The following is a 26188-nucleotide window of genomic DNA, read 5'->3' as shown; positions in this document are numbered from 1 at the left end:
TTTTAAATTGCAACCCCTATCTTGTGACATATCATTTGAAAAATAAATTCAAAAGAACCACAATGACAAAACATCTCTACGAAGTTCCTAGCAAATGTTATGGGCAAACAATCCCTTACATATAAGGGTGTAAATTAAATCCTGATACGTCTGGGTATATTCCAAACGGAGTGAGATATCAATGTACAATCTTCACCAGGCATTAAATTAGTTCTTGTATTTTTTTTAAGGGTCAACATTTCACCCCCTTTTTGTCCATTGTTATTGCTTCATCTTTGCGCGTAAGCATGAGAGTACATCTTAACAGTTTATTAATAGCTGATGAATTATCACATTTACTTTTAGACGAAGCATATGAGAGTCACAGGAGGTGGGGATGATACTGTAAATAACCCGGAAAATCTTTGCGAGGTTGTTCAGGACTTAAAGACATCCTATCGAAAGGAACGATTGATCCTTACTCCTAAAAACGACTCTGCGACGTTCATGAACGTACATTCTTTTATTGGAGCAGCTTCTCACTGAGGTTACGAAGAATAAATCTATAGATTCAGTTGTAGAACCAGAAGACGCTGTCCACTATCCTGTTAAGTTCTGAAATATTTTTACCTGTCAGGATTTTCTATTCACAAAGTGTGATTTAAAGGTAGACCTCTAATAATGATGCTATTAGGGATCCTTCCTCATTCATCTTAAACTATGCAATGGTACAAGACCTGTAGAAAAACATGACCTTAAGATGTGTACAAATGTCTGAGACTCTATAGCCCGTAAAAAAGGAATTTTTTGGTTGAAAGTTATTTGCCACAAGACATTATTAAGAGGGCACAAGCTGAAACTAATCTACCATCAGATCATACAGGATGTACTGTGAAAACTGAACTGTACTGCTCTACGTTATTCATCACAAAATAATATACAATCGACGAAGGACGACCTGGCAATTCTCAAATCTCCATGCATAGTTGGCTGTGAAAGCTTTGGCTATACTGTTCCAATTTATAACAGAATACGATGTTAGGGAGCCCGACCTGAAAGTTTTCAAATCTCTGAGGTCGTGCAGAGTTTGCTGTGAAAGCTTTGGCTACGATGTTCCAATTTATAACAGAATACGAAGTTGGGAGCCCGACCTGAAAGTTTTCAAATCTCTCGTCATGCAGAGCTGGCTGTGAAAGCTTTGGCTACGCTGTTCGAATTTATAACAGAATACGATGTTAAGGGAGCCCGACCTGAAAGTTTTCAAATCTCTGAGGTCGTGCAGAGTTTGCTGTGAACGCTGGCCTGTGCTGCTCTGCGCTATTTATCACAACAGGATACAATATCGAGAAATCGAGACCTGGAAGTATCGACAATAAATCACTGGATATAACGCGAGAAATCAATACATTGGTTAGTGGCTAAAAGTAAATTCCCTGTAGGTAGCGATTTAATAATGTAGTCTACCGCAATATTGATGTTTCAATAACAATGTAGAAAATAATAAGATTTCCTGATAGAAAATTGTATTACCCAAAGAAACTTTTAATTATCGCATTCAATCGGATAATTATACTTTATCCTCAGCTTATATATCGCTATATGGTTTTTTTATATAAATTTGAATGTTACATAGAAATAAATATGCCTTAAAAAGTACACGATGTTTCACTCTCATGATTAAAAAAAAAAAAATGTGAAAATACCTCAAAAACCATGTGCATGTAGCCTGCAGTTTTTTTTATATATGTAATATTGTAAGTAAAAACGAAAAAGCCCACACATGGTTTAAACTTTGTGTGAAAAATTTAAATTAAGATACATTTCTAATAGTATGTGTACAAAATGCAATTAAAGTTTAGATAAGAACTACAAAATATTTTCACCAGTTACAAAAATGGTAACCATATTAAATATTTGTGAATTTCACGAACATTAACATAAAATGTGTAATATAAAACATAAAAAAACCGAAAATGACACCTTTTTTTGTTAAAAGATTATGAGAAATTTGAGAAAAAGAATTAATTTATTGTAATAAGCCTAAATTCTGCGACCAGTGTACTAGTTGAGTAAAGAAACTGGATATGAGCTCTCATGCAAGATACGGGAGTTCCTAGTCACGATATTGTGTCAAAGCACTTAAACATTAGAATATTAGAAAGAACGCTTTTAACCTACCAATATTATCAGCGTTTGTTTCAGTAGAAATATTCTACTCTTAGTTCTTTTTAATCTAACTTCAAAATAGTTAGGTCATTACTTTTTGTAACCGTTGTATACATTAGCACTAATAATGCAGTAACGATCTTACATTACACGGTACAAGAATTCGGTACACAATGGTCAGTGGATGCTTACGCCTTCCCATTCATTACACCAGATGTCAGTCTATTCATCCAGATGGATGAGCACTCGGTGATCATTATTTACCGACGCCTCGATTTAATATCCTCTCATCTATACAGCCGAAACATGAACAACCGGATAATCATTTATGCTGAAATGAATGGATTTGGCGTAAAAAACAAAATATAAAATATAGGATGTTTAAATCTTGAATATCCTAAGTAATTTTAGAGAACAGTTGTCAGTATCAACATTTAAATGCCTGCTCTATATGTTAATAGGATATTGTACATTTTTTACTTGTATATTTATTTTAGATTATGATTTATTTTTGCTACACACAATTATTGCATTATGCACATAACAGTAAGCAATAAAAAAAGCTTTTTGGTAAAAATAAAAATAAATGCAAAAGTGTGTTTGAACAATGGAGGCAAACGTGTTTAAACAATAAATTGTTTAACTTGAAATGAAATTCCACAACTACAGTGGAGGTTTCATCACTCATTATACTCACACGTCAACTGGTTTTTCATTACTCAATACAACCTATGTAAACAATTTATAGGGTGTCTTTTTAATGAGCCACCATTGTAATCTTTAAACCTAACAGAAAACGTTAAATTGGAGAAGATTTCTTGTTTTTAGAGAAATTTAAAAATATTTATGTAAAATTTTAATAACTGTTCTCAATCTGCATTATGGCGATCAATTTTAGTTTTAAATATTGGCCATCTATATTTTATATAAAAAGATAATACTAGAATTAATGCTAAATCTTTTTATTCTTTGAATTTTTCGATATTTTCCTTAATAACGGAGGTATTAAACATCAAAGTGTTGAGATTCCTTGTGGAATTTATCACTCAGAAAAAGTTTTATTTTATTTAGGCTTCCATTTTAATATTCTAAACTATGAATAGAATATCACAAATTAGGCTATTTTCTTGCTACTATATAAGATTTTTCTAAAATGTAAATGGGAAAAGAGATTTATTCGGGTAAGAGCATTTTCGTTCATTCAAATCTGAATACAAAATTACGTTCAATTAAAAATTTCTATTTACCTTCAAAATAGACAGCTAAAATACAGTTGTGGTGTAAAAACATAACGTTTTGATTGCATAATATTTATATACATTTTATTATTTCATAATTCAGATACATGATGTCCATAAATGTCTATATGAATGATTTGTCAGACCAAAATTTGTTCAGAAATGTTATATAAAGTATTCCTATCATGCATAGTTAACAATATGTCTGTCTTTTTGAATAAATAATATCTTTACGTTGAATATGATTATAGGTAAAATTTCGAAAAACTGTTAAAACATGTTTAGTTTAATAGAGACCAGAAAAAATCCTAAGATTAATGTCATTAAGGTTTCATATGGTGGCCACAAAAACTTTGTAACTATAATAACTATGAAATAGAAGATTTTATTAAAATTGTATTTACTAGTCTTATTAAATAATGAGGTTGACAGTGCCTTAGATAACATCCATGAGATTTCGTGTGTATAGACAGTAGGGAAATTTAGTGTTGAGTGATAGGCTTCTCTAACACGCAGCCAATCTAATATACTATACAGCCGCATGTGTAACTGACTCACTGACTGATATATAGATACAAATTCTAACATAGTTCTAGAAGTGCTGGAAACTTGAAAATTTGGCACGCAGGTTCCTTTCACAATATGACCCGGAGGAAAAGTCTGAAAACCGGACTTTTTTACTTTTAAACCCTCAAAAAAAATTGCTCAAAAATCGCGCATTCTTTACCGCTGCAGGCATTTTTTGTAAGCCTGATAGCGGGTGAACCGTTGGAGCTACCTTCGATCTGACGAAAAATCGTTAGTCAGGAATGAAGTGAACTACAAAAAAGGTCTAGTGACTTTTTGTCCTATCTCGTGTGGTTAAGAAGCGACAAAACGCGGGAATGTTTGACATTCCAGAGATTTTTTTTGCTTAAAATAAAGTTTTCGAGCCTGATAGTGTCCGAACGGTAGGTCGTAGCTCAAATCTGATTGACCCATTAAATTAGCAAATTGCGTGATCTACAGAAAAGGTCCGGTGATCTTTTGCCCTATCTCCATTGGTTTGGCCGAAAAACGTGATTATGTGCAATTTTTTTGTAATATTTACGTGAAAAGTTTGTTTTTGAGGTCGATAGCGGCGAAACCATTGGTCGGAGGTCAAAATCAATCTAAAGTTAGATTTAGGAAATAATGTGATCTACAAAAAAGGTCTAGTGACATTTTACTCTATCTCCATTTGTTTGTCCGCAAAACGCTATTAAGTGAAATTATTTGGATATTTTCGCCTACAAATTTATATTCCGGGCTTGATAATGGCTAAACGGTTGGTCGTAGCTCAAAACAAATCTTCAACAGGAATTAGGAAATGACGTGATCTACAAAAAAAAGGTTCAGTAACATTTTGCCCTATCCTCAATGGTTTGGCCCATAACGCGTTTTAAAGTTTTGATTTTTTGAGTTTTACGTGAGATTTTTGTTTTCTGGGCTCTATTTCAGACAAAATCTTAGTTCTAGCCCAGATTAAAAATTTTATTTTAATACAAAAATAATGCGATCTAGTGACCTTTTACTCTATCTTCCATGATTAAGCGTAAAACGTGATTATATTGAAAATTTTACTTAAAAACTTACTTTTCGTGCTCGATAGTGGCCGAACCGTTGGCCCTAGCTTAAATGTAAAACTTTTTGTAAGTAGCTATTGATAGGATCTACAAAAACGGCCTAGCAGCTTTCTATCGTTTATCTTTCCGTAAGCCTGATAAATGCTCTAAATGGCTAATTCTTTGTCGTAACTTTTAGGTGTTTTAAATTTTGCAACTATAATTAGTGCGATTCATGCTGGTTCCAGATTGACCTTGTATTACTACGTTAAACGAGTGACTAAAACCCCCCTCCACATCGGGAGTTGGCTGAGCGTTAGTGAAGCTTCAATAGTAGATAGGGACAGAGTTTGTGTTTTTGTTTAATTTTATGAAATATTAGTTCATTGTCAAAACTCTGGCGTGGAATGATAATTTCCGAAATAATGTAAACCCCCTGATCAACGTTTTATTTTGATAAAAACTCCTCGTGCCCAGACACAAAATTTACTAGAAAAGTACCCCACGCGTTTCTTTAACCGCCGAGAACATAAACCCCCTCTCCCGGGAATTTCTTGGTTGATGAACTCCTGATTAAATTAAACCCCCTGATCAACTTAATATTCTGATAATGGTAGTTTTAAATTTATTTACACTATATCTGTTTACACAACAGCTGACCAGTGCAGACTTTTATCCCAAGCGTTGTACCGACTAAACCAGAGATCGTAGCTTAAATCTGATGGCATAATCGAAAGACAAAATTAAATTTCCGACAAGAAAGGTCCAGTCACTTTTTCTCGTATCTCTAACGGTTAACCCGTAAAATATCATTTAAGTCAAAACTTTGATTAAAACTGAAATATTCAATAAAAATGGGTCCAATTTAATTCCGAATTCCGCTTATCCCCGAATCTGGCCAACACCCGAAAGGTGGCCTGGGGTGTGTCATTAACCCCCGGTAACATTAATCCCCCGGGATTTCCTGGTATGACCAGATAATCTCCTGAGTAAATTAAACCCCCTGATGTGTTAACCCCCCGGTAACATTAACCCTCCCAGGGAATATACTGGCTTGACCTCATGTCCGAATTTTACCAATCACCAAATCTCTTAACCCCCCTTGGGAAGTTCCTGGTATGACCAGATAACCCCCTGGTGTCTTAACCCCCGGTAAAGTTACAACCCCCCAGGGAATTGGGAAGTTCCTGGTATGGACATAAAGTCCGAACTTTACATATCACCAAATCACTCTTATCCTCGAATTTGGCTAACACCGAAAAGGGGGCCTGGGGGCGTAGCCCCCAGCGAGCCGAAGGCGAGTTATTATTTATAACCTTGCAGAGTGTTTTTAATCTAGGAACGAAATATATTGAATTAATATTATTAACAGCTCCTTCAACTCAGGATACAGTAGGTTAACAATACAAAATTAATAAATTAATAACTAGTTTGTGAGTGTACAAAACATTAAGTGCAACAGATTTTTTTAATCGGAAAATCAGAAAAAACGAAACATACATAGTCATGAATTGTAAGGATTATACTGGCAAATTATTTGATGTAGAACAACCCCGTCTATTTTGTAGTTTTTTTTATCTCACAAAAAATGGAATAGTGCTGAAAGCATTTTTCATAGACCTATTGCAGTAACAACAGATTTTTTACTTGAATCTTAACACACAAAATGTAGTTTTTATTATATTAAATATGAACAGCAATGACAGTGCGAAAATAAAACTCCTTTTTATTGATTTTATTAGAGATTTAATTTTTATTTAAACCCAGAGAAGTATGCTTCTCACGAAATTGAGATAGGAGACGAGACTAATAATACGATTCATACCCTTATCTAAGCGGTATGAAATGGGTTGATACACTTACATCCGTGAAAAACATAAATTGTAGTAGCTGTACCATCCTTTAACGACTATATAAAGATACCGAAAGTACCCAATTTTAGGGTTTATTTATAGTTACCTGACACTGATCAAATATTTATTTTTACGTGTCTGGTGGGTGGTTTTAAGTGTAAACGCAAATTAAAACACAATTTGAGTAAAATATTATAATTTTATATTCTTAACCATTTTGATACCATCCTATCTCGACCTTCACCAAAATTAGCGCAGCTGACGATCAATTTCTTTTTTAAGAACATTTCTGTATTCCAACAAAAACGGGGTTGTGTAACTATACAATTCAAATCGGCTCTCATCTTAATCATTTGACTACTGTAAATTTTCCTTATCACATTCCTTAACTACCTTCATGCAGCTCTTACAGTCTGTAAGACGGAATACCATAAAACTATATTCAACGGAAGAATCGCCATTTTCGTGCATTATTAAAAGACACTAAAAATCCGTATGAAATCTATATTAACTGAAAGTATATATATTGATCTGGTCGAATCTTGGGATTATTCTCATACAAAACTGGTTTGACTGGTCAAACACGGATGAGAAATAGATTGCTCAAAAAAATGAGTCACCTTAATACATAAATTACAATCTAATACATGGCCACCTGAATGGATAACATCTCATATAAACTAAAATGTTGAATCTGTTCTCAAATTAGGGGATATAATTATACGTCTTGGAATATGAAATTCTACAAAATAAAATAAACAACAAAAAATGATGAATTAGAATTGTATCCTCGATTTGTACATTGATAGTAAATATTATTGATAAAAGAATAAAAATTAAGGCCTGTAGTAGATTACATCTAATCTTACATATCTACGTATCAATACATTTCAAAATTTACGGTGTTCAGTTATTAGCTTTAAAATAAATGCATAAGCCTTCCTAAATTTGAGTAAGGTACTTAAAAGGTTCAGTGCATATCCAATATCAACAAACTATATTTCTAAATCGTTTTACGGCGTTAACTGTTTACGGAATCACGTAGTTAAAATAAATAAATAAATAAAATAAAATAATAAAGAGTTAGAATGGAAAAACATAAAGCGAGTTATGTCACACCTCACCTTAACTATAACGAGATGTGATATAACACAACCACAGATAAAATAAATATTTAACACACACATAACATTAGGATTTAGATAAGATTAAGCTTAATATCATTGATAGCAAAATAAAGACATATACTCTTTACCGAGTCATCTAACTTCGGATTCTTCAGTGCTAAAAAAATTAGTCATTAATAAAACCAATAAAAACATGCAAGTTTTAAATATATAAATTATATCTTCCCCATAATGTGCGTATCAGGTTACCCTATAATATGTGATGCAAAATTTGATCTCTCCGGCGGGGAATCGAACCCCGGTCTCCCGCGTGACAGGCGGGGATACTGACCACTATACTACCGAAGACTTAGTAAGATTTGACACACAATTGTGAGATTGCTGTGAGACAGCCGAATATTCTGTGACGTAGATATTACCTTATATTGTAATGAATTCTTACATCTTACATGCAATACCGTCAAAATGGACATATATTCAGCGTATGTTTAAGATAGTAATATTCATTACTAATAATAACTAGATGTTGTCACGTACATAACTGGGTTTTGTGTGTGTGTGTGTGTGTGTGTATATATATATATATATATATATATATATATATATATACCTTGTATTCAAAGCGCATTATGGTGCCCTTCATGAAATGTTGAGTATCATTTATTCCATACAGTAAAAATGCTATTGAAAAACTAAGTTAAGCCGAATTTTGTAATTGTATAGTTTTATTTGATGTGTAATAAAAAACAAAAATAATAACTAAAACCAACATAATAGCGATTTTTTGTTGTAGGGCCGAAAAATGATAACACTATTTATTAATGTAACAAATGTGCTAAGGTGTAATTTAAATGGTCTTGCTAAATTTGGAAAATAATAAAACAAAGAGTTTAGGTCTCAATTTTGTTCCCAAACGACATATCAAATCGAAAAATTTATGTCCCACGGAACTATATTCATATTTCACAACTAAGGAAATATTTTCCTAGTAAAATCAATATGGTTGAAAGGAAAGGTTCCATGCAATGTGTGTACGATTATCCTATATATTTGATCTTGATATTGGCAGAGAATGGTGCCAAAGTGTCAAGCACCCACTATTATCGTTTATTTATTTTATTACAAAAAACAATGTGTGTGCGTTTAATGTTTTATTAAACATTCATGTAAAAAAGATAACAGTAAAAAACCACTTCTCACAAAGGATGATCCAAAACTTACAGTTTATATTATTTCAAATGAAACTCATAGTATTTTAAATTGCAAGATATGAATTTGAATCTCAATCTCTGGGATAATAATGTCCTTTCTTATATTATAATTCAATCAGTTGTTATTTTACTGAGATATGTAGTTCCTTACCAGGATGACGTACCTCAGAAATCATAAGATCAGGTGGTGCATTCAGCAGTAGTACTGCAGTAGTCTTGCCTTTATTCCTTTAATGCTAAGTACGGTGTTTATCTTTTTCTATAAACGTGAAGAAGACCTGGATACTTTAGACATTAGTCCATACACTCAACTCAGATTTAATATACATACCAAAACATTGAATACTTAACAAGAGAGAATTGTCTTGTTTCGCGAGCTGTTTGCATCGCTACCGTCAAATTCCTTGTAGCGCGACCGTCCGTGGACGGAAGCGCGCGAGCGAGCCGGGTCACCGAGGAAGGAGCCCGCGCACGCTTGCCAGAGTTTTTCAGCTATACATTTCAGGCAATGTGGTGATTTTTCATCAGTCAATTTCGAAATATGCTCAAAATTTAAATAATATTGGCCATTATTGAAAACAATCTTGAAGTTTTACTCATATGCAAGAAAAGTCACCTATTGTTAACTTTAGAACATTCTGAAATTTACAAAAGTGCTAAAATCAATCCTGATTATTATTAAATGACAAAGATGTTTAACATCTTAGTTAATATCATCAAAACATAAATTTATTATTTGATAGAGTTTGAAACAATATACATCAATTACATGTATATTAAGTACAAAAGTTAGTCACCAATGTAGTTAAAACACATGTTAATTTAGTTCATTTATGTGTTTATTTTAATTTTATTTACTTTAACCTAGTTTTTGAAGATGAATTATTTGAAATTGAAATGTACATTGTACGAATAAAAACAACAACAGTGTTATATTTCGTTTTTACTTTTTACTAATATTTACTTGTTCCTTTTTATAATGACGGAAATGGTTTTAAACGTCAGAACCACTTTATATTTCTAGTTCCCACAAGTTTTAATAGTTTTAACAACTGTAACGTAACGTCGAGAACATTGACATTGCTCTCTTTTTATATCACCTTATTTTCGTGAGCTCAAACAGTTGGCTCAAGCCTATTCATCTCATATTTTGACTACTTAGGCTATTCATAACTTCGCTTGTATTAGAATGAATTAAATGAAATCACAGCTAGTGCAGTCAGCGGTCAGGTGGCCTATCTACTACTCACTCTGTAGATTAGTTTTATTTAATGTACGAATCAGTATGACTAGTTTCCTTACTGAACTCAGCCAGGATCAACTATTAAGGAAGCATTTTATTTGTTATTTAAATACATAATATATCAGATATTAGCCTATATGAATGTTATGTAAATATCTTCTTATTTCAGCGATATGCTGAAAGCTTTTACATTCCGTATATTTATTAGGAATGTTGCCTAAATAATCCAAAAAAGTACAAAGAGTTTCTGTCAGGAACAGTTTCTACAATATACGGACGTTGTAAAATCCTACCAATACAATATAATTTTGAGTGCTTTTTATATAACCTGTTTAGTAAGTAAATAAATAGGTTACAATTAATAGGTTAATTAGTAAATTAAAGAACAAAACAAACTAATAAATCAAAATATAATGAACAAATTTAGTTTACACAAAAATAATCAACTTGGTTTTAAGTAGTGTATCTTAATAGGGATAACGATATTCAAGTTCAGTTGTTAAGTAAATTATTGTCAGTGAAAAGTAACAAAAATCGTTTATGAATAGAAATGAATGAACTCCTTTGTTTAACATTTGGTGTAATTGGTGCTTTGAAATACGGATGATCAGATTCGTTGATTCGAGCTCGAGAATTAGCTATATTTCCTCGCTTTAATCTTCTTCTCTCCATTCATAAAATATTTTAAGCATGACCTCCGGGTATAGAAAGTTTATATCAAAATGATACGGAAAATATAACTAGAAACATTTGTATAACGTTCTTAGCTTTAAATTTTTAATTGAACTACCTTAAAGTATTGTATATTTCCCAATCTAATATATATTAGATTACTGTTGCGATAAATGAAAATTAAAAAGAATTCCTACTCCCTTTGTAATTTTCATGTAAGGAAAATTGTGTGCTTATTTATTTTATTTATTTTATTTATTTATTTCCCAACGGCAGCAGCCAATTTACAAATACAAGCATGGATAGTAGATACAGCGGAAAATAAAGTTAATACAAACAAATTAAAAATCTACATAAGTAATAAAATAGGTATCATACAAAGTTTGATAATAAATAATTAGTATTCAAAGATGTAACAAGTAATAAATATCCAAAACATAACAAAAAATAAAAATTAACAAACAACAATAATAATTCAAGTATGGAGCGAACATAAATAAATTGTGCTAATAAATTAAAATATAATATATAACATTTAACAAATAACAGTGAAATTAAATAAATACAACATATAATACAATGACCATGCACTTAACACAAATTAAAGCTAACTACTGTAGGTCTTAGTCACTAGTCCCTCACAGAGAGAAGAGAGAAGGCCTGCCGGCGAACCTGGTGAAGTCCATCGAAGAACAGGTCACACCCAGACGCAACCTGATTTCCCAGGCGAATAAACCTTGCGAAAGGACTGTTGAAGTCGAAGTTGGTTGAGTGGTATCTTCGACCCAGCAGATCTCGAGATCTTGTGTTAGCCGGAACTCTGAGGTCGATTTCAGCTAGGAGATCTGGACAGTTCATGCGACCATTCACTATCTTCCAGAGAAAGACAACATCAGCCACGTCACGTCGCAGGGCAAGAGGTGACAAGTTCAGATTGCTGGACAGTTCCTCCACAGGCACATCAAGATAGGCAAAACCCAGCCGGACACCAATCAAGCGAAGAAAACGCCTTTGTAGAGCTTCCAGTCTCGTCCTATTGCCAACAGTGTAAGGCGACCAAACGGGACCAAGCGGGAGTGCTGTTTATATTTGGATATTGTGAGATTATTGGCTTTAAATTATGCCATGAGGTATAAATCAAACAACCCCATTTATTGGCTCAATTATAACAATATACTTTTGTGTACACGTCACAATAACAAGAACGAAAAAGAGTTAAATCTTTGCACAATGAATTGATGTGACCTTTTCACACCAAAACCTGATCTTTGAGCACACGTAATAAAAATAATGTATTCATCTGAAACCTGATCATGATTTCAGTTTATGAATACTTTCACTTCTCCAGCTTCTTTCAGTTAAAAGATTATCAATAAGAAGTTTTTATTGATAATTTTAGGATTTAAGTAGTGGTGTATTATACTTGTATCAACAGCACAAAGGACGACAAAATGAACTGTACTCTTCAGCTTGTATTAAAGAAAAGCAGATAAATCATTTATGGAAGTGAGAAATAGTAAAGGACTTAATATCGAGCTTTGGGAAAATCCAGTTCCCACCCGTGTGACTCAGTAGAATAAATTGTACTTATTTGATTAGAAAGGATAGAAACCATTTTTAGAATAATACCTTTGAGACAAAATTGTTTCAGTTTATATAGGAGAATTTGATGGTCTACACTATTAAATACTCCAACAAGAACACAAATTAACCCTAAAGCCTACTGCTTTGACTTATGCGAAGACAACATACGTTTTTGACCAAAGCTATTGCATCATTGGTAGTCAGGACTGGCCTGGATCCAAAGTGACAAGCAGATTATGCTTTTCTGGAAGCAACAAAACTAGAATAACAATGATGGACATGTACGTATAAATATCTCGGAATATCTTAGTATTTATTTGATGCCATGTCAGGCTTTTAAGAAGCTACGATTGATAGAATAGATCTTACCCATAACGAAAGTTTATTTCCGCAGTACACCACCATCTGTACACGGGGCCCTGCCGAACATTATTTCCGGAGTTTGCCAAAGCTGAGTACGGCCGTGGCTGCGGGCAACTGTGGAATAGAATGAAACTATACAATAAAAATAATCATGCAGAAGGGTTGGGTCCGAGAAGACCGAATCCGCACAGTTTTAATTAATTACCCAATACTTAAACCGGCTATTGTTACTGGAATTCGGTGTTTAAAAAATTATTTAATGCTTATAGCTGATATAATTTTTACTTTGTTGTAATACTGAGATTGTGTCATCACGTTAGGTAACATAAAAGGACCCTGGAATGTAGAAAACCGAGAAAGAGTCCGAAAGAGATGAAGAGATAGGTTGACACAACTCCGCCCACCTCATTAAATATTTATAGACTAACGGATATTTTAGCCTTACTTTAATGTCCCAAAGGTTGGATGACCAGTCACCATCACTACCTGGTGGCCTATGTTAAAGCCTCACTTCAAATAAAATAAAAATGGAGAGTATCTATTGGACTACTCATTGAATGTAAGTTGATGGCTGAAACCATGCTTTAATTCTGAATACAAATAAAATTTGAATATAATGAAGTAAATTTAATGGTCAATTAAATTACTTTTAAAAGTTTATTTGTATTGCTAAACTTTTTTAAAATCACCAATTTAATTTTTTTTAATTCCTAATTTTATACTACTTTTAAACAACAGGAGGAGGATGCTCAAGTAATTATGCAATAATTATAGCTATTTGACCACACCTCTTGATATTTAATACTCAACTGTGGTTATATTTGTAAGAGATTATAAATTGAAACACAAAATTAGTAACCTTAACCACATGTTATACTACTTAAACAGAATGTTGTAATATTGAACTTAAACGTACTTAGTTTAGATAATGCTGTAATCGGGTTATAACTTGATGATGTGCTTGAACACCTCGCCATCAAAACATCGATGTGTGAATGAGAACATTTACGGTATTAATACGTTTTAAACCATTTGTTGTTGATTTCCCATACGTGTTTACGGAACTACGATAAATTAGTTTTTATTTATTATAAATTATAATTATTTTGTGGGGAAATTTACAAAACTACTTATACATAAATGATATTCATATTAAACATTAATTAAAAAGTGTTAGAACCAATTTTTAAAATTGATCGAAGTAAACACATGTATTTGGTTTAAAATAGCCATGCAATTCATTACATAAGAAATATATTGATACATACTTCCTTTAAAATACGTTGTAAACAATGAAAAAATTTTCGTGGAATATTGACAAAACAATTGTACGAATTTTTTTGGGTGACCGCCAACTTCAAATCAATGACAAGTTTCAAGATTGCTGCCTTTGACATTTGTGTAATATTTATCTCAAAAATATACACCAATAACAAGAAATAGTAGGATTTAAGAAACTCTAGGGAATTCAAAACTATTGTTTATGCATTTTACGATATTTCTTAAATATTATAAATGGTTTTTTTTACCGCTTGGAAAGAGAGTAATTATATAGCTGTCAAGCATTGTAGAGAAATAAGGGCTTTTTTAATCGATGACACCATTCAACCGTAGGGATTTTTGAATTTTGGTACCTTGAATGGTTTCAAGGTGGTGGCCTAACAATGTTTAAAGGATTTACAGTAATATAGAATCAGTTAATGTGATTTTGCAAGAATGCGAGTAGCCACCATCTTGAAATATGACTACTGAATGAGGTACTCATCAAAGGCATGAATACGTTTGTCTTGAAATCATATTCGGCGAAGGCATGCAAACTTTTCAGAAAATTCTGCATTGCGGATACATTTTTCTACGAATTTAACATAAAATTAAAACATGTATTCCAATAGAACTAGAATGCACGTGAGTACTAGCTGTAGACCACTTAAACCACCATCATTTGCAGCCTTCAAGCATATGGATGCGTAAATTTTAGTTTTTTTGTAAGAGCCCGCTGTACCAAAAAATGTTAGAGTATTAAACTTCAAACACTTTAAAAACTGTATTTTAAATATATAACTAATATTTCATGAAACTCTTGTAAGTGTTTCCAGTGTAAGTTTTTTAATTGTATTATGGTTATTAATTGTTAAAAAAATCTCAACCTTTTCGGAAATCACCGTTTGAATATTCATAAAGTAGATATATGCAGGAAACTTAACAAGTATTAAGATGAGTATTCATCATATCTTTAAAATGAAGCATCTCCCATAATTGTACTACCACAAATAAGGGCCTAAAAGTGTAACATTCTTCTTATGAGATAAAACTCAAGATCGTTCACTACTAGGAATACGTTAATTAATTTAACAACAAGCTGATTGAAGAATTAGAATTCACCAAAACTACACTCTAGCAAAATTTTTTCTGGAAAAAAATTGTTGTTAGCGCAACAAAATCGTATATCTCACAGGACATCTGCTGACTGAAAATGTGGGATGAGGCAAAGAGTAAAACGTATTGCCTCGTTTGGGTGTTAACATTCGCCCTAACTACTCAAGTTGTGTCTTCTACAATGAACCTGTTGAACGAAAATGTGGGATGAGACGAAGCGTAAGACTGCCCTTATTGTGTCACAAGTTTCATTTAGCGGTGGTCTGTTCCCTCATTTGTTATTTATCTACGTTTCCAGTTCGAAGCGCCGCTACTCGTCGCATTTACCACATGAACCTGTTGATCGAAAATACGGGACCAGTTAAAGCACTCCACTGTTCTTGCCAACAACAAATATGACAGTTTTTTCACCTGGTACTTCTCTATCTTTGTGTTTCAATGCATTGCGCCGCGCTACCTCTACTCGTCACGCTTTCCATACGAACCTGTTGAATGAAAGAGTGTAACAAAGTGATGCTTAAAACTAATTTTATTGTGTCACACTCTTTAGTTTAGCCGTGGAATTTTACCAGTCTTGTTACTTCTTAGCTTGGTTTTAAACTCACCACGCTACTCACGTTGTGTTTTCCACAGAAAATGAATGAAAACTTTGAAAGTGACGAAGCATAAGACTGCCCTTCTTGTGTCACAAACATCATTTAGCGAAGGACCGTTCCATTATTTGTTATTTCTCTATCTGGGTGTTCCACTTCAACGCACACCACTAGTCTGCCTTGAGCCTTCCATAGGGAACCTGTTGAACGAAGATTTGTGAGGAGACTAAACGTAAAACTGCTCTTATTGAGTCACAAACCTTATTTAGCCGTGGGCCAGACCCTCAATTCTCACTTCTCTATCTGGGTTTTCTAACTTGCCGTGCCACTCTACGATGTGCCTTCCTGAGTGAACCTGCTGAACGAAAATTTGGGACGAGGCGAAGCGTAAAATATCACTTATTGAGTCAAAAACCTTATTTAGCCGTGGACCCAGACCCTCATTTATTACTTCTCTATTTGGGTCTTACAACTCGTCATGCCACTCTACGATGTGCCTTCCTGAGTGAACCTGCTGAACGAAAATTTGGGACGAGGCGAAGCGTAAAATATCACTTATTGAGTCAAAAATCTTATTTAGCCGTGGACCCAGACCCTCATTTATTACTTCTCTATTTGGGTCTTACAACTCGTCATGCCACTCTACGTTGTACCTTCAAGTGAACTGTTGAACGTGAATGTGGAATGAAATTAAGCGTAAAATTACCTTTACTTTCTCTAAATTTCATTCAGCCTTAGACCGTACTCTCACTCATTATTTCTCTATCTGGGTGTTGGCTCTTTACAGTAAATTTGAGTTACAACAATGTGAGATGATACGGAGAGTAAAAATGGCTAAATCGTGTCAAAAACTTCATTCAGCAGTGAACTGTTTCATCACTTGTTTGAGCCATTGACTACGGGTAGAGAGTATCTGTTAAGCAGGGTACCAAAATGAATCCAAAAGGTCGAAATAATCATATAGTATGCTATACATGGTTCCGTCTCTATATACAAGGTGTTTGAAAAGTCTGGGTACGGACTAATATTTTACAAACCATAGCAGATAACATCTATAAACTTTGCACAGTGTCATATGGCCTTGTAAACTATTTTTCCTTGCTGTTACCATGACATGCCAACCATGGGGGGACGGCCCACAGAGGAAAACATGGAAATCTTAAATTAAAGCATGGGTCGAGTGATACTTCATTTTAAAGAGCTCACTTAGAAGAGTTGAATGCCGCAAACCGCATCTCAAAAGGTTTATCCAATCAGAAATGGCGGGTTGTTTTAGGTACACATTGTGAAGTACATTATGCGCTGCCATTTCTGACTGGATCGTCGTATTTTGATGCGGTAGGCGGCGTTTCACTCTACTAACCAATGGTTTCACTGATTAGTATTTATAAAAAATAACAAAAAAAATTAATTCAAATTAAGTGGTAAGTTAACTATTTCACCAGCAAAGTACAATGGTAAAACTTAAGTATTGATATAATGATAAAAATGATACTTTTATAGTTAAATTTATTCCTTTAGACTGGATTTAAATATGCTTAATTGACATCGCAGTAATAATGTAGTTAGAAACTGTTAAAACTTGTAAATGGTCTTGCGTTATTCGCGACTTTGAGCAATTTAATTAAATTAAAAGCAACAGTTTAAGTGGATGAACTTTTGGTTGTAATGGATTAAGAAGTAAGATTATTTTATTTTATCAAAAGTTTGCTTTAAAAACTAGAAAAAGCTGTAAAATGTTATTTTAAGTAATTTTTTTTAAAATACAGAATTATAGTTTTCGTTTTTAAAATTATATATAAAGTTCCATATATTAACATGTAATTCAAGTTACTGAGTGAAAGAATTGTTTTAATTTGTAGTTATTTGTTTTTTTTCAATATTTATAGTTATAAGTGGCTTGGAATTAAAAATAACTAAAGTCCTTATTTCGCTAACCCATTTAAAAAATTCAATTTGAATTTCATGATTTAAATTTATAGTATAGTTCTCGCTAATATTTATTGAAATAAAGGGTACTTTTATATAAAATCCATCCATCCGTAGTTAAGGTCGAAAAATTTTAATGTTTTCTAAATATTTTATATGCATAAATTAAGGACATTATATAGCAAAGAAAAGTTATATATCTAATTGTCTCTGTTATACGGTATGTAATAAAATGTTAATATCATGAATACGTTCACTGATAATATATAATAAATAAATAAATAAAGATAATTTGAATGAATATATTTTAAAATATTAATAAAATACTATATACATTAGTATTTGAAAAGTATTAACTTGTAGCCGAAACAACCTATGACATTTTGGTATTATTATTACACATGTTAGAAGAAAGCTGACCAGTTTTATTTGCGACCTTCTTGTGGCTACTAAAAATACGTTTCTCAGTGGCGACTGAGTAATTTAACCAAATCTAGTTTGCGAAAGTTAAAAACCTTTTAGCATTACCAGCAATTGATCCCGTTTCCGGAATACAACTACACCGCTGCAGATTTATACATGAGGAGGTCAATTAGCTTTTATCGACAGATTTGAGTGGTTTGGTTTATTAACTGAAGTCGACTAAGAGCTGAATCATTAAAATGCGCAAAGAGTACCTGTGTTAACCTCACTAACTGAGGGCTTTCATGTCAGGTAACAAGGGGTACAATTATACACGTGGCTGCTTTATCAGTTTAACTCATGTTTAATTAGTTAAACTACTTGTTATAGAGTGTTCTGAAACATGACTACTGTGAGTTATAATATTTTATCCTTTTACATCACACTATCGTAATTTTTCTGAAAGACGCAGGAGGGAGGACTTTTGATAAGCGTATGAATTCATTCTAGGTAAGATGATTAAATGCAATTACAGCCAATAACCTTACCTAGTAATATGATTATGTTTATGTTAGTCATAAACCCAATATTATATCTGAAAGTTTTATGTTTAGTATTGGTCTAAGTAATTGTGAATTACTATATGAGGTACTTGCTTATACATGACTAAATGTTCTTAATGTAAAAAGCGTGTTCGTAAATTCTTTTAGAAATACACATAGGATTACAAAAAACTAATTAACAAACACTAGCACTACAGTACTCCCTAGTTCAACGAAAAAACATAGGACACTTTTAAAAAAGTGGAAAAATTTAGGGTATAGGCTTTTTTTGTAACGTTGTATTCTTAATTATGTTCTTTTCAATTATCCGCAATCAATAAAGAGCTTATCACGTTTTAGTGACATTTACCTTAAAAAAACTTTTTCTGTTTTATGACACAACGTCTCTTAAAAGTCATTAGGTTCTTTTGTCCAATAGGCACATATTTAAATCGGGCCAAATAAGTGTATGGTCATGAAATATATGAGCAAACCATTGCATCATTATCCCAAGAAAAAATATGGGGGCTATAAGGTTTTCATAGCCTTTTTCCCATTTTATAATGCTGATTTAAATCCAAATTAGACTTAGCTAAATCTGAATAAAGAATTTTTCATCAGAATTAAACTGATTTAATAATTAATTAATAATTTTCAGATCATTTTATAATCGGTGCAAAAGCATAAACTTAATAATATTCAAACAATACCCATAGTATCTCTGAATGAATATTTAAATTTCGTTGTGTTATCACAAAAAATATGAGTTTCGAAACCACCGCAGAAAGATTAAAGAAATTGTAAACCATTATTTGCCAATAAGATGCTTTAAACAAAGAATGTATACTGTATCCTAGTACTATTAAATTAAAAAAATAGTGCATACAAAATGAAATGGTTGTTCGTTCCAACGTCTTAAACACTATTACTGTTACTAATACATTGGTTTAAAGTTCATTCTAATAAGGTTTACATTCCTACATGTCTTAATGTCATACGTTTAGTTAAATATATACCCAGATATACTAGTATCTCATTTACACAATAATCACACGACTTTCGGATAAAATAAATTGGTCTTACCATCTATTTCCCTGAATAACGTTTTGAAAAATACAGTTTACTTAAATATATATTATATGTATATTTAAAAGGTGTATTAAATATACTGAGAGATGTTAAGAAAATTCATTAAGAAAATAATATTTTTTTAGTTAGTCCTTATAATTTATTGCTTGAGTGTTTTTTTTGCTGGTGTATTAAATATACTCAATTAATGTATACCTACTCAATTATAAGCATGCTAGTCACTAATTGTAATGAATGAATTAAAATATATACTGTAGTCTGTGATATGTTAACATAGTACTGTTTGTAAAGTACCCATAAGATGGGCTCCGATCAGAGCATGCCCATCTACACAAAGTCCGACATGGAACTAATAGGTTTAAAGCAGTTAACCTAATGTCTTGACCATGTCTGATTTTATGTAGCTCTAGGGAGCTCTGATTAGGCCTACACACATCAGTCTCCGCACACGACTAGCTGTAACGAATAGATCGTAAATTTGCCAACTTGTAGTAGCAAATATACTGAATTGTCATCCTAACATGTCATCAGTTGAGGACATAGCCTTGAAAAGTATTACTTAACAATTAATTTTTACATACAGCGTATTTGTAAATATGTTCTTGAGATATCATACAGACATACAGAAAAGTAATTTTTCCACGCCTCTATGTGATAGCTTTCGGTAACGTTTAGTCAAAACCCATTCGGGGACATACACCATAACCGATTTCCATGCTGACTTATAGAAAAGAAGCTTCATGCAAAATTGCAAGTTCCTTACTATTACTTTTGTACAGACAGACAGAGGGAAAATTTTACTTCCTGAGTAAAATGCTGATTTAGGCTTCAGGGTAATGCTCAGCCAATAGAATGTCTGAAAACAAGTTTAAGAAAGTTTGAATGATTTGTAAAACGGAAATAAGGTTCTGTCCATACAAACAAAACACCTCGCTTTAATTCTGCTGTGTACGATTCTGTTTACACATTGTCTCCAGTATTTAGACAACCTTGCTGTGTTGTACAAACAGTTGCACAATTGTTAATTCCTAGAATTGTCTGCATTCGTAATAGATTGAGAGAAAAAACAATGTTGTGATTATTGGAACAATGTTATACTCTGGAAAAAGAAGTGCATTCAATCCATTGTAAAATATTAACAAATCTTACAGTAAAGTTAAATTAAAGTGTTAAATAATTCAGTGATAACCAGTTCTACTGATAAACTTGTAAAAATTCGATATTTAATTAAATGAGCCATATGCAGTACCCAAATAAAAATAGAATACCATTAGATACATGTTACGCCAAAACGACAAACAGATTATTCGTTTAGTTACATATATAAATTATTACAAGTACGTGTGTATTCTTCCCACATTTGGATAAAAAAAATAAAAAAATCAACCGTGTCTAATATAATAGCTTTTTTTTAATAAGTAAATATTACAAGCATAATCGTGCCACTTTCTATGTGCAGCTGTTGTCATCACCCACATTGCTACCTGATATTTGATTAATTATTTAAATTATTGTACTTTCAAAAAGAGATGGATACTAGCTTAAATTGCTTGATTCCCCTTGCACTAATATATTTGAAAATAGTTTAAATTAGCACAGTATATGACTTTTAGTCCTCATTTTTCTCGTTATCAACACGACGTTACTAAAAGGACAGAATTCCGCTTAAGTAACAGATCACACACTGTAGTATAAGGTGTTAAAACGCTTATTATATCGTTTTAGGCCAAATTATTCAGTTCGATTCTGAGGTGCGTTTTGCAGAACGTGCAGAGACTTAAATTAATGTTGGTGCTTTTATTTAATTGACGAAGTTCTAAGTTTAAAAAGGTGACCTTTTTTGTATGTTTATAGAATTATATGCTTATTTTGGTGTTTACAGTATGTGTGACCAGGGTTGTGTGTATTTTAGCAATAATTAAATGATGTACGAGTTCCAAAAAACAAAAGAAAGTAGGTCATGCCCTTTAACCACTGAGTTCAGTTTAAATTACACGCTATGAAATATAATATACTATAATTGTGCGAGTTTTACCAATTGTGGTATTTCGTACCGTATATTCTCATATATAATGAGTTAAAATTATGTATGTCACCGGAAAAAGAAAACCACTCAAGAAAGGGAGAGAATATGGTTTTATGAAATGTTTTAATGCGTTTCGCATGAAAGTGGGTGGACGAGGAGAGCTGATTGAGAGATATAAAGGGACGCAGAAATAAATCCTAGCAAAAGACGTTAAGTCAAGGTATTAAGTCTGACTGACTTGTGATACAAAGTTTGCCTGAACGTCTAATAAATCTTTATACAATTCACCATACATGGTATGTGGTAGTGGTGAACCTAACTTCATGTTAAACTTAACCCTGAATTTACAACGGCGAAGCTGTCTATCTAATATATATATGCCCGTACATACATTATTATGAGAACCCTCTAAGTTTTCTGGTTTATGCAGCTTTGAAAAACGGCTAAAGCACTTAAACCTTTAAATATTTCGGTCTTGCTGTGAGGAAATATTTTCAGTTAAAACTTTAAAACATATTGGTTAAGAACACTGACAGTCATCATTGTGTGTGAACAAAGAAACGATTCTATTGTCTACTAGGATTTTATTTGTAATAAATTCAATATAAGTGTAGCTTAATCAAAATCGGAGAAAAAAACCTTTTCAGTACGATCTAAAGAGTTCGTGAACGTTTCAGGCACAAATTCGTACACTCACTTTACAGAAATATCGGTCCAACGTGATTGTAAACATACAGTATAATTCGAAAAAACAAATTTAGCCCTTTTTCATAAATTCTGCTCCTTTCTAGTGATAAGCAGAGGAACCTTAGAAATGGTGAAGAAATATAATAATTTCAATCAAGATGGTAGCATTCAGTCCTCAAAAATTTCGATAAAGAAGACATATTTATCGGTGATTAGTCCAAGGAAGAAATCTTTATTGGGAACTTTTGTTATTTAATATACTCGCAAAACTGCCTCTCAAACCATTGATTTTGGAGTAAAAAGGGAAAAATTAAATATACAAAATTTAAAAAATTCTCAATTGGCTGCATGGATCATCATAATGGCAAGAAGAGAATTGCAGTACTACAAATTAAGTATGTTATGGTATGAAATTTCAATTCGTGACTAAAGTAACCCATGTGCTGAAGTTAATTTGTTGGAATGGATGGTATGACTCAATACGGTTTATTTGCGTAGAATTCGTTTATCCTCTAAAACTTCAACCGGTTGGCTACAAAAACGTTTTAATATCCAAAGATTTATCCTCTGGCTGAACAAGGCGCTTGGTTGATGTGATCCTTAACTTGCTATGAAATCTCAATGTTAATATTGATGAAATGTCCAAGGTATTTCTGAAATAAGAAAATTATTCTTTGGGGTCTGTGCATGGGTTTTATTGACGTTAGATACGAATCTAACAGTGATTAACTAACAATATCAATACGAATTATTGAATAAGAAATACGAGTTTTATTATGATCAAATGTAAACCACGGTATATACATTCTATATTAGTGTACATATATGGAACTCTTAGGTTTGAGAGGCAGTTTTGCGAGTATATTAAATAACAAAAGTTCCCAATAAATATCTGTCAAGAAAAGATAAAATCCAATGAGCCTATTTATAAGAAGTAGGTTGAGATACTTTACGGCAAAAGTCCATCGGAACGGTAGCACGTAATTAAAACTTTAATTGGCCGCAATATATTGACTCGACAGCTGGAACAAAACAGAACAACGTTCAATTAATTAGACCTATCGTTCACGTTCCAGCTAAATAACTTCTCTAGAAAGTGATTGAGTTTATTTATTATATGAGTTTTATTTTATTAGGTTATAAAAAGGCTTTCTAGTAAAGTAAAAGCTTGTTATTTTTGCTATATCTAACATTAATAGTATTCTTTAGCTATACATACAGGGTGTAAATTAAGTCCTCATACGCCTGGATATCTTCCAAACAGATTGCGACATCGATGTAAAAACTTCATCGTATCTATTAAAATACGTTTATGAACTTTTTGAAAGATAAAAAATTATGGTTGCCTGTAAAGTCGGTTTTTACGGGCGAAGATTTTACGTGACAACGTCTTTTTCTCGGTAGAATATTTATTGATATGAATATTATTAAATTGCACAATAGGAACAAGGAATTGAATGAAAATAAGAATTGCACAAATTTTAACTATAGAAATATATTTTGTTTACTAAAACATTGTACATAATTTGAAATTAATTAAAATTTGTTATTGTAAATGGTAAAGTTGAATAAAACATTTACTAAAATTGGAATTTGAAATTCTTGCTAAACACAGTTAAATTCTAACTCCGCGCGTGGTGATTGGTCGGTTTAGTTCGTTTGTTTGGTCGCACTGTTATGACAGGTTAGAGGTTATAATTTGTTATTTTAAATGTTTGACTAGCAATACGCGCTGTTTCTTCTCAATCGACTGAATTACGATTGATTGCAGAGTGATTTAAACTAATAATTTACTTAACACTATCAACATTTGTCAATAGTATGACATAACCTATAAACTCAGTTTCTCAACTTTTGTGTCAATCTAACAATTAATCAATCAATCATAGTTTACGATAATGAAATATCAGTGTACAATTATTTACCTTTATTGTTGTAGTTGTTGTAAATGATGAATCTAAGCACTCCACATTTTCACGAATAAACATAGTTATCTGCTTTATCCCGTGCGGCGCGGCGGACCCACAGTTATCTGCTTTATCCCGTGCGGATCCCGTGCGGCGGACCCACTGGACGGGCATCGTAACGTTACCGGGCGTTACACTTTTTCATGAGTGACTCCGAGCCGCAACCTAATTTAAGACGTTGTCACGTCAAAATATTTCCCCCATTTTTCAAAGGGGGTAGAGGGGAGTCACTTGAAATTTTTAAATTGCAACCCCTATCTTGTGACATATCATTTGAAAAATAAATTCAAAAGAACCACAATGACAAAACATCTCTACGAAGTTCCTAGCAAATGTTATGGGCAAACAATCCCTTACATATAAGGGTGTAAATTAAATCCTGATACGTCTGGGTATATTCCAAACGGAGTGAGATATCAATGTACAATCTTCACCAGGCATTAAATTAGTTCTTGTATTTTTTTTAAGGGTCAACATTTCACCCCCCACTTTTGGTCCATTGTTATTGCTTCATCTTTGCGCGTAAGCATGAGAGTACATCTTAACAGTTTATTAATAGCTGATGAATTATCACATTTACTTTTAGACGAAGCATATGAGAGTCACAGGAGGTGGGGGATGACACTGTAAATAATCCGGAAAATCTTTGCGAGGTTGTTCAGGACTTAAAGACATCCTATCGAAAGGAACGATTGATCCTTACTCCTAAAAACGACTCTGCGACGTTCATGAACGTACATTCTTTTTTTGGAGCAGCTTCTCACTGAGGTTACGAAGAATAAATCTATAGATTCAGTTGTAGAACCAGAAGACGCTGTCCACTATCCTGTTAAGTTCTGAAATATTTTTACCTGTCAGGATTTTCTATTCACAAAGTGTGATTTAAAGGTAGACCTCTAATAATGATGCTATTAGGGATCCTTCCTCATTCATCTTAAACTATGCAATGGTACAAGACCTGTAGAAAACATGACCTTAAGATGTGTACAAATGTCTGAGACTCTATAGCCCGTAAAAAAGGAATTTTTTGGTTGAAAGTTATTTGCCACAAGACATTATTAAGAGGGCACAAGCTGAAACTAATCTACCATCAGATCATACAGGATGTACTGTGAAAACTGAACTGTACTGCTCTACGTTATTCATCACAAAATAATATACAATCGACGAAGGACGACCTGGCAATTCTCAAATCTCCATGCATAGTTGGCTGTGAAAGCTTTGGCTATACTGTTCCAATTTATAACAGAATACGATGTTAGGGAGCCCGACCTGAAAGTTTTCAAATCTCTGAGGTCGTGCAGAGTTTGCTGTGAAAGCTTTGGCTACGATGTTCCAATTTATAACAGAATACGAAGTTGGGAGCCCGACCTGAAAGTTTTCAAATCTCTCGTCATGCAGAGCTGGCTGTGAAAGCTTTGGCTACGCTGTTCGAATTTATAACAGAATACGATGTTAAGGGAGCCCGACCTGAAAGTTTTCAAATCTCTGAGGTCGTGCAGAGTTTGCTGTGAACGCTGGCCTGTGCTGCTCTGCGCTATTTATCACAACAGGATAC

The 26188-nt window shown here is 32.9% G+C and overlaps 1 non-coding gene across 1 annotated transcript; it reads right to left on the bottom strand.

Annotated features, from left to right (window-relative positions):
- Window positions 1-8222: 8222 nt before the first annotated feature.
- Trnad-guc lies at window positions 8223-8294 on the bottom strand. Its single transcript has one exon. It is a non-coding gene; the product is annotated as a tRNA-Asp (tRNA).
- Window positions 8295-26188: the final 17894 nt, after the last annotated feature.

Source organism: Homalodisca vitripennis, chromosome 5 (genome assembly GCF_021130785.1).
Source record: "Homalodisca vitripennis isolate AUS2020 chromosome 5, UT_GWSS_2.1, whole genome shotgun sequence".
NCBI lineage: Eukaryota > Metazoa > Arthropoda > Insecta > Hemiptera > Cicadellidae > Homalodisca > Homalodisca vitripennis.
The sequence above is the reverse complement of the archived record's forward strand: the minus strand, read 5'-3'. Positions and strand labels throughout refer to the sequence as shown.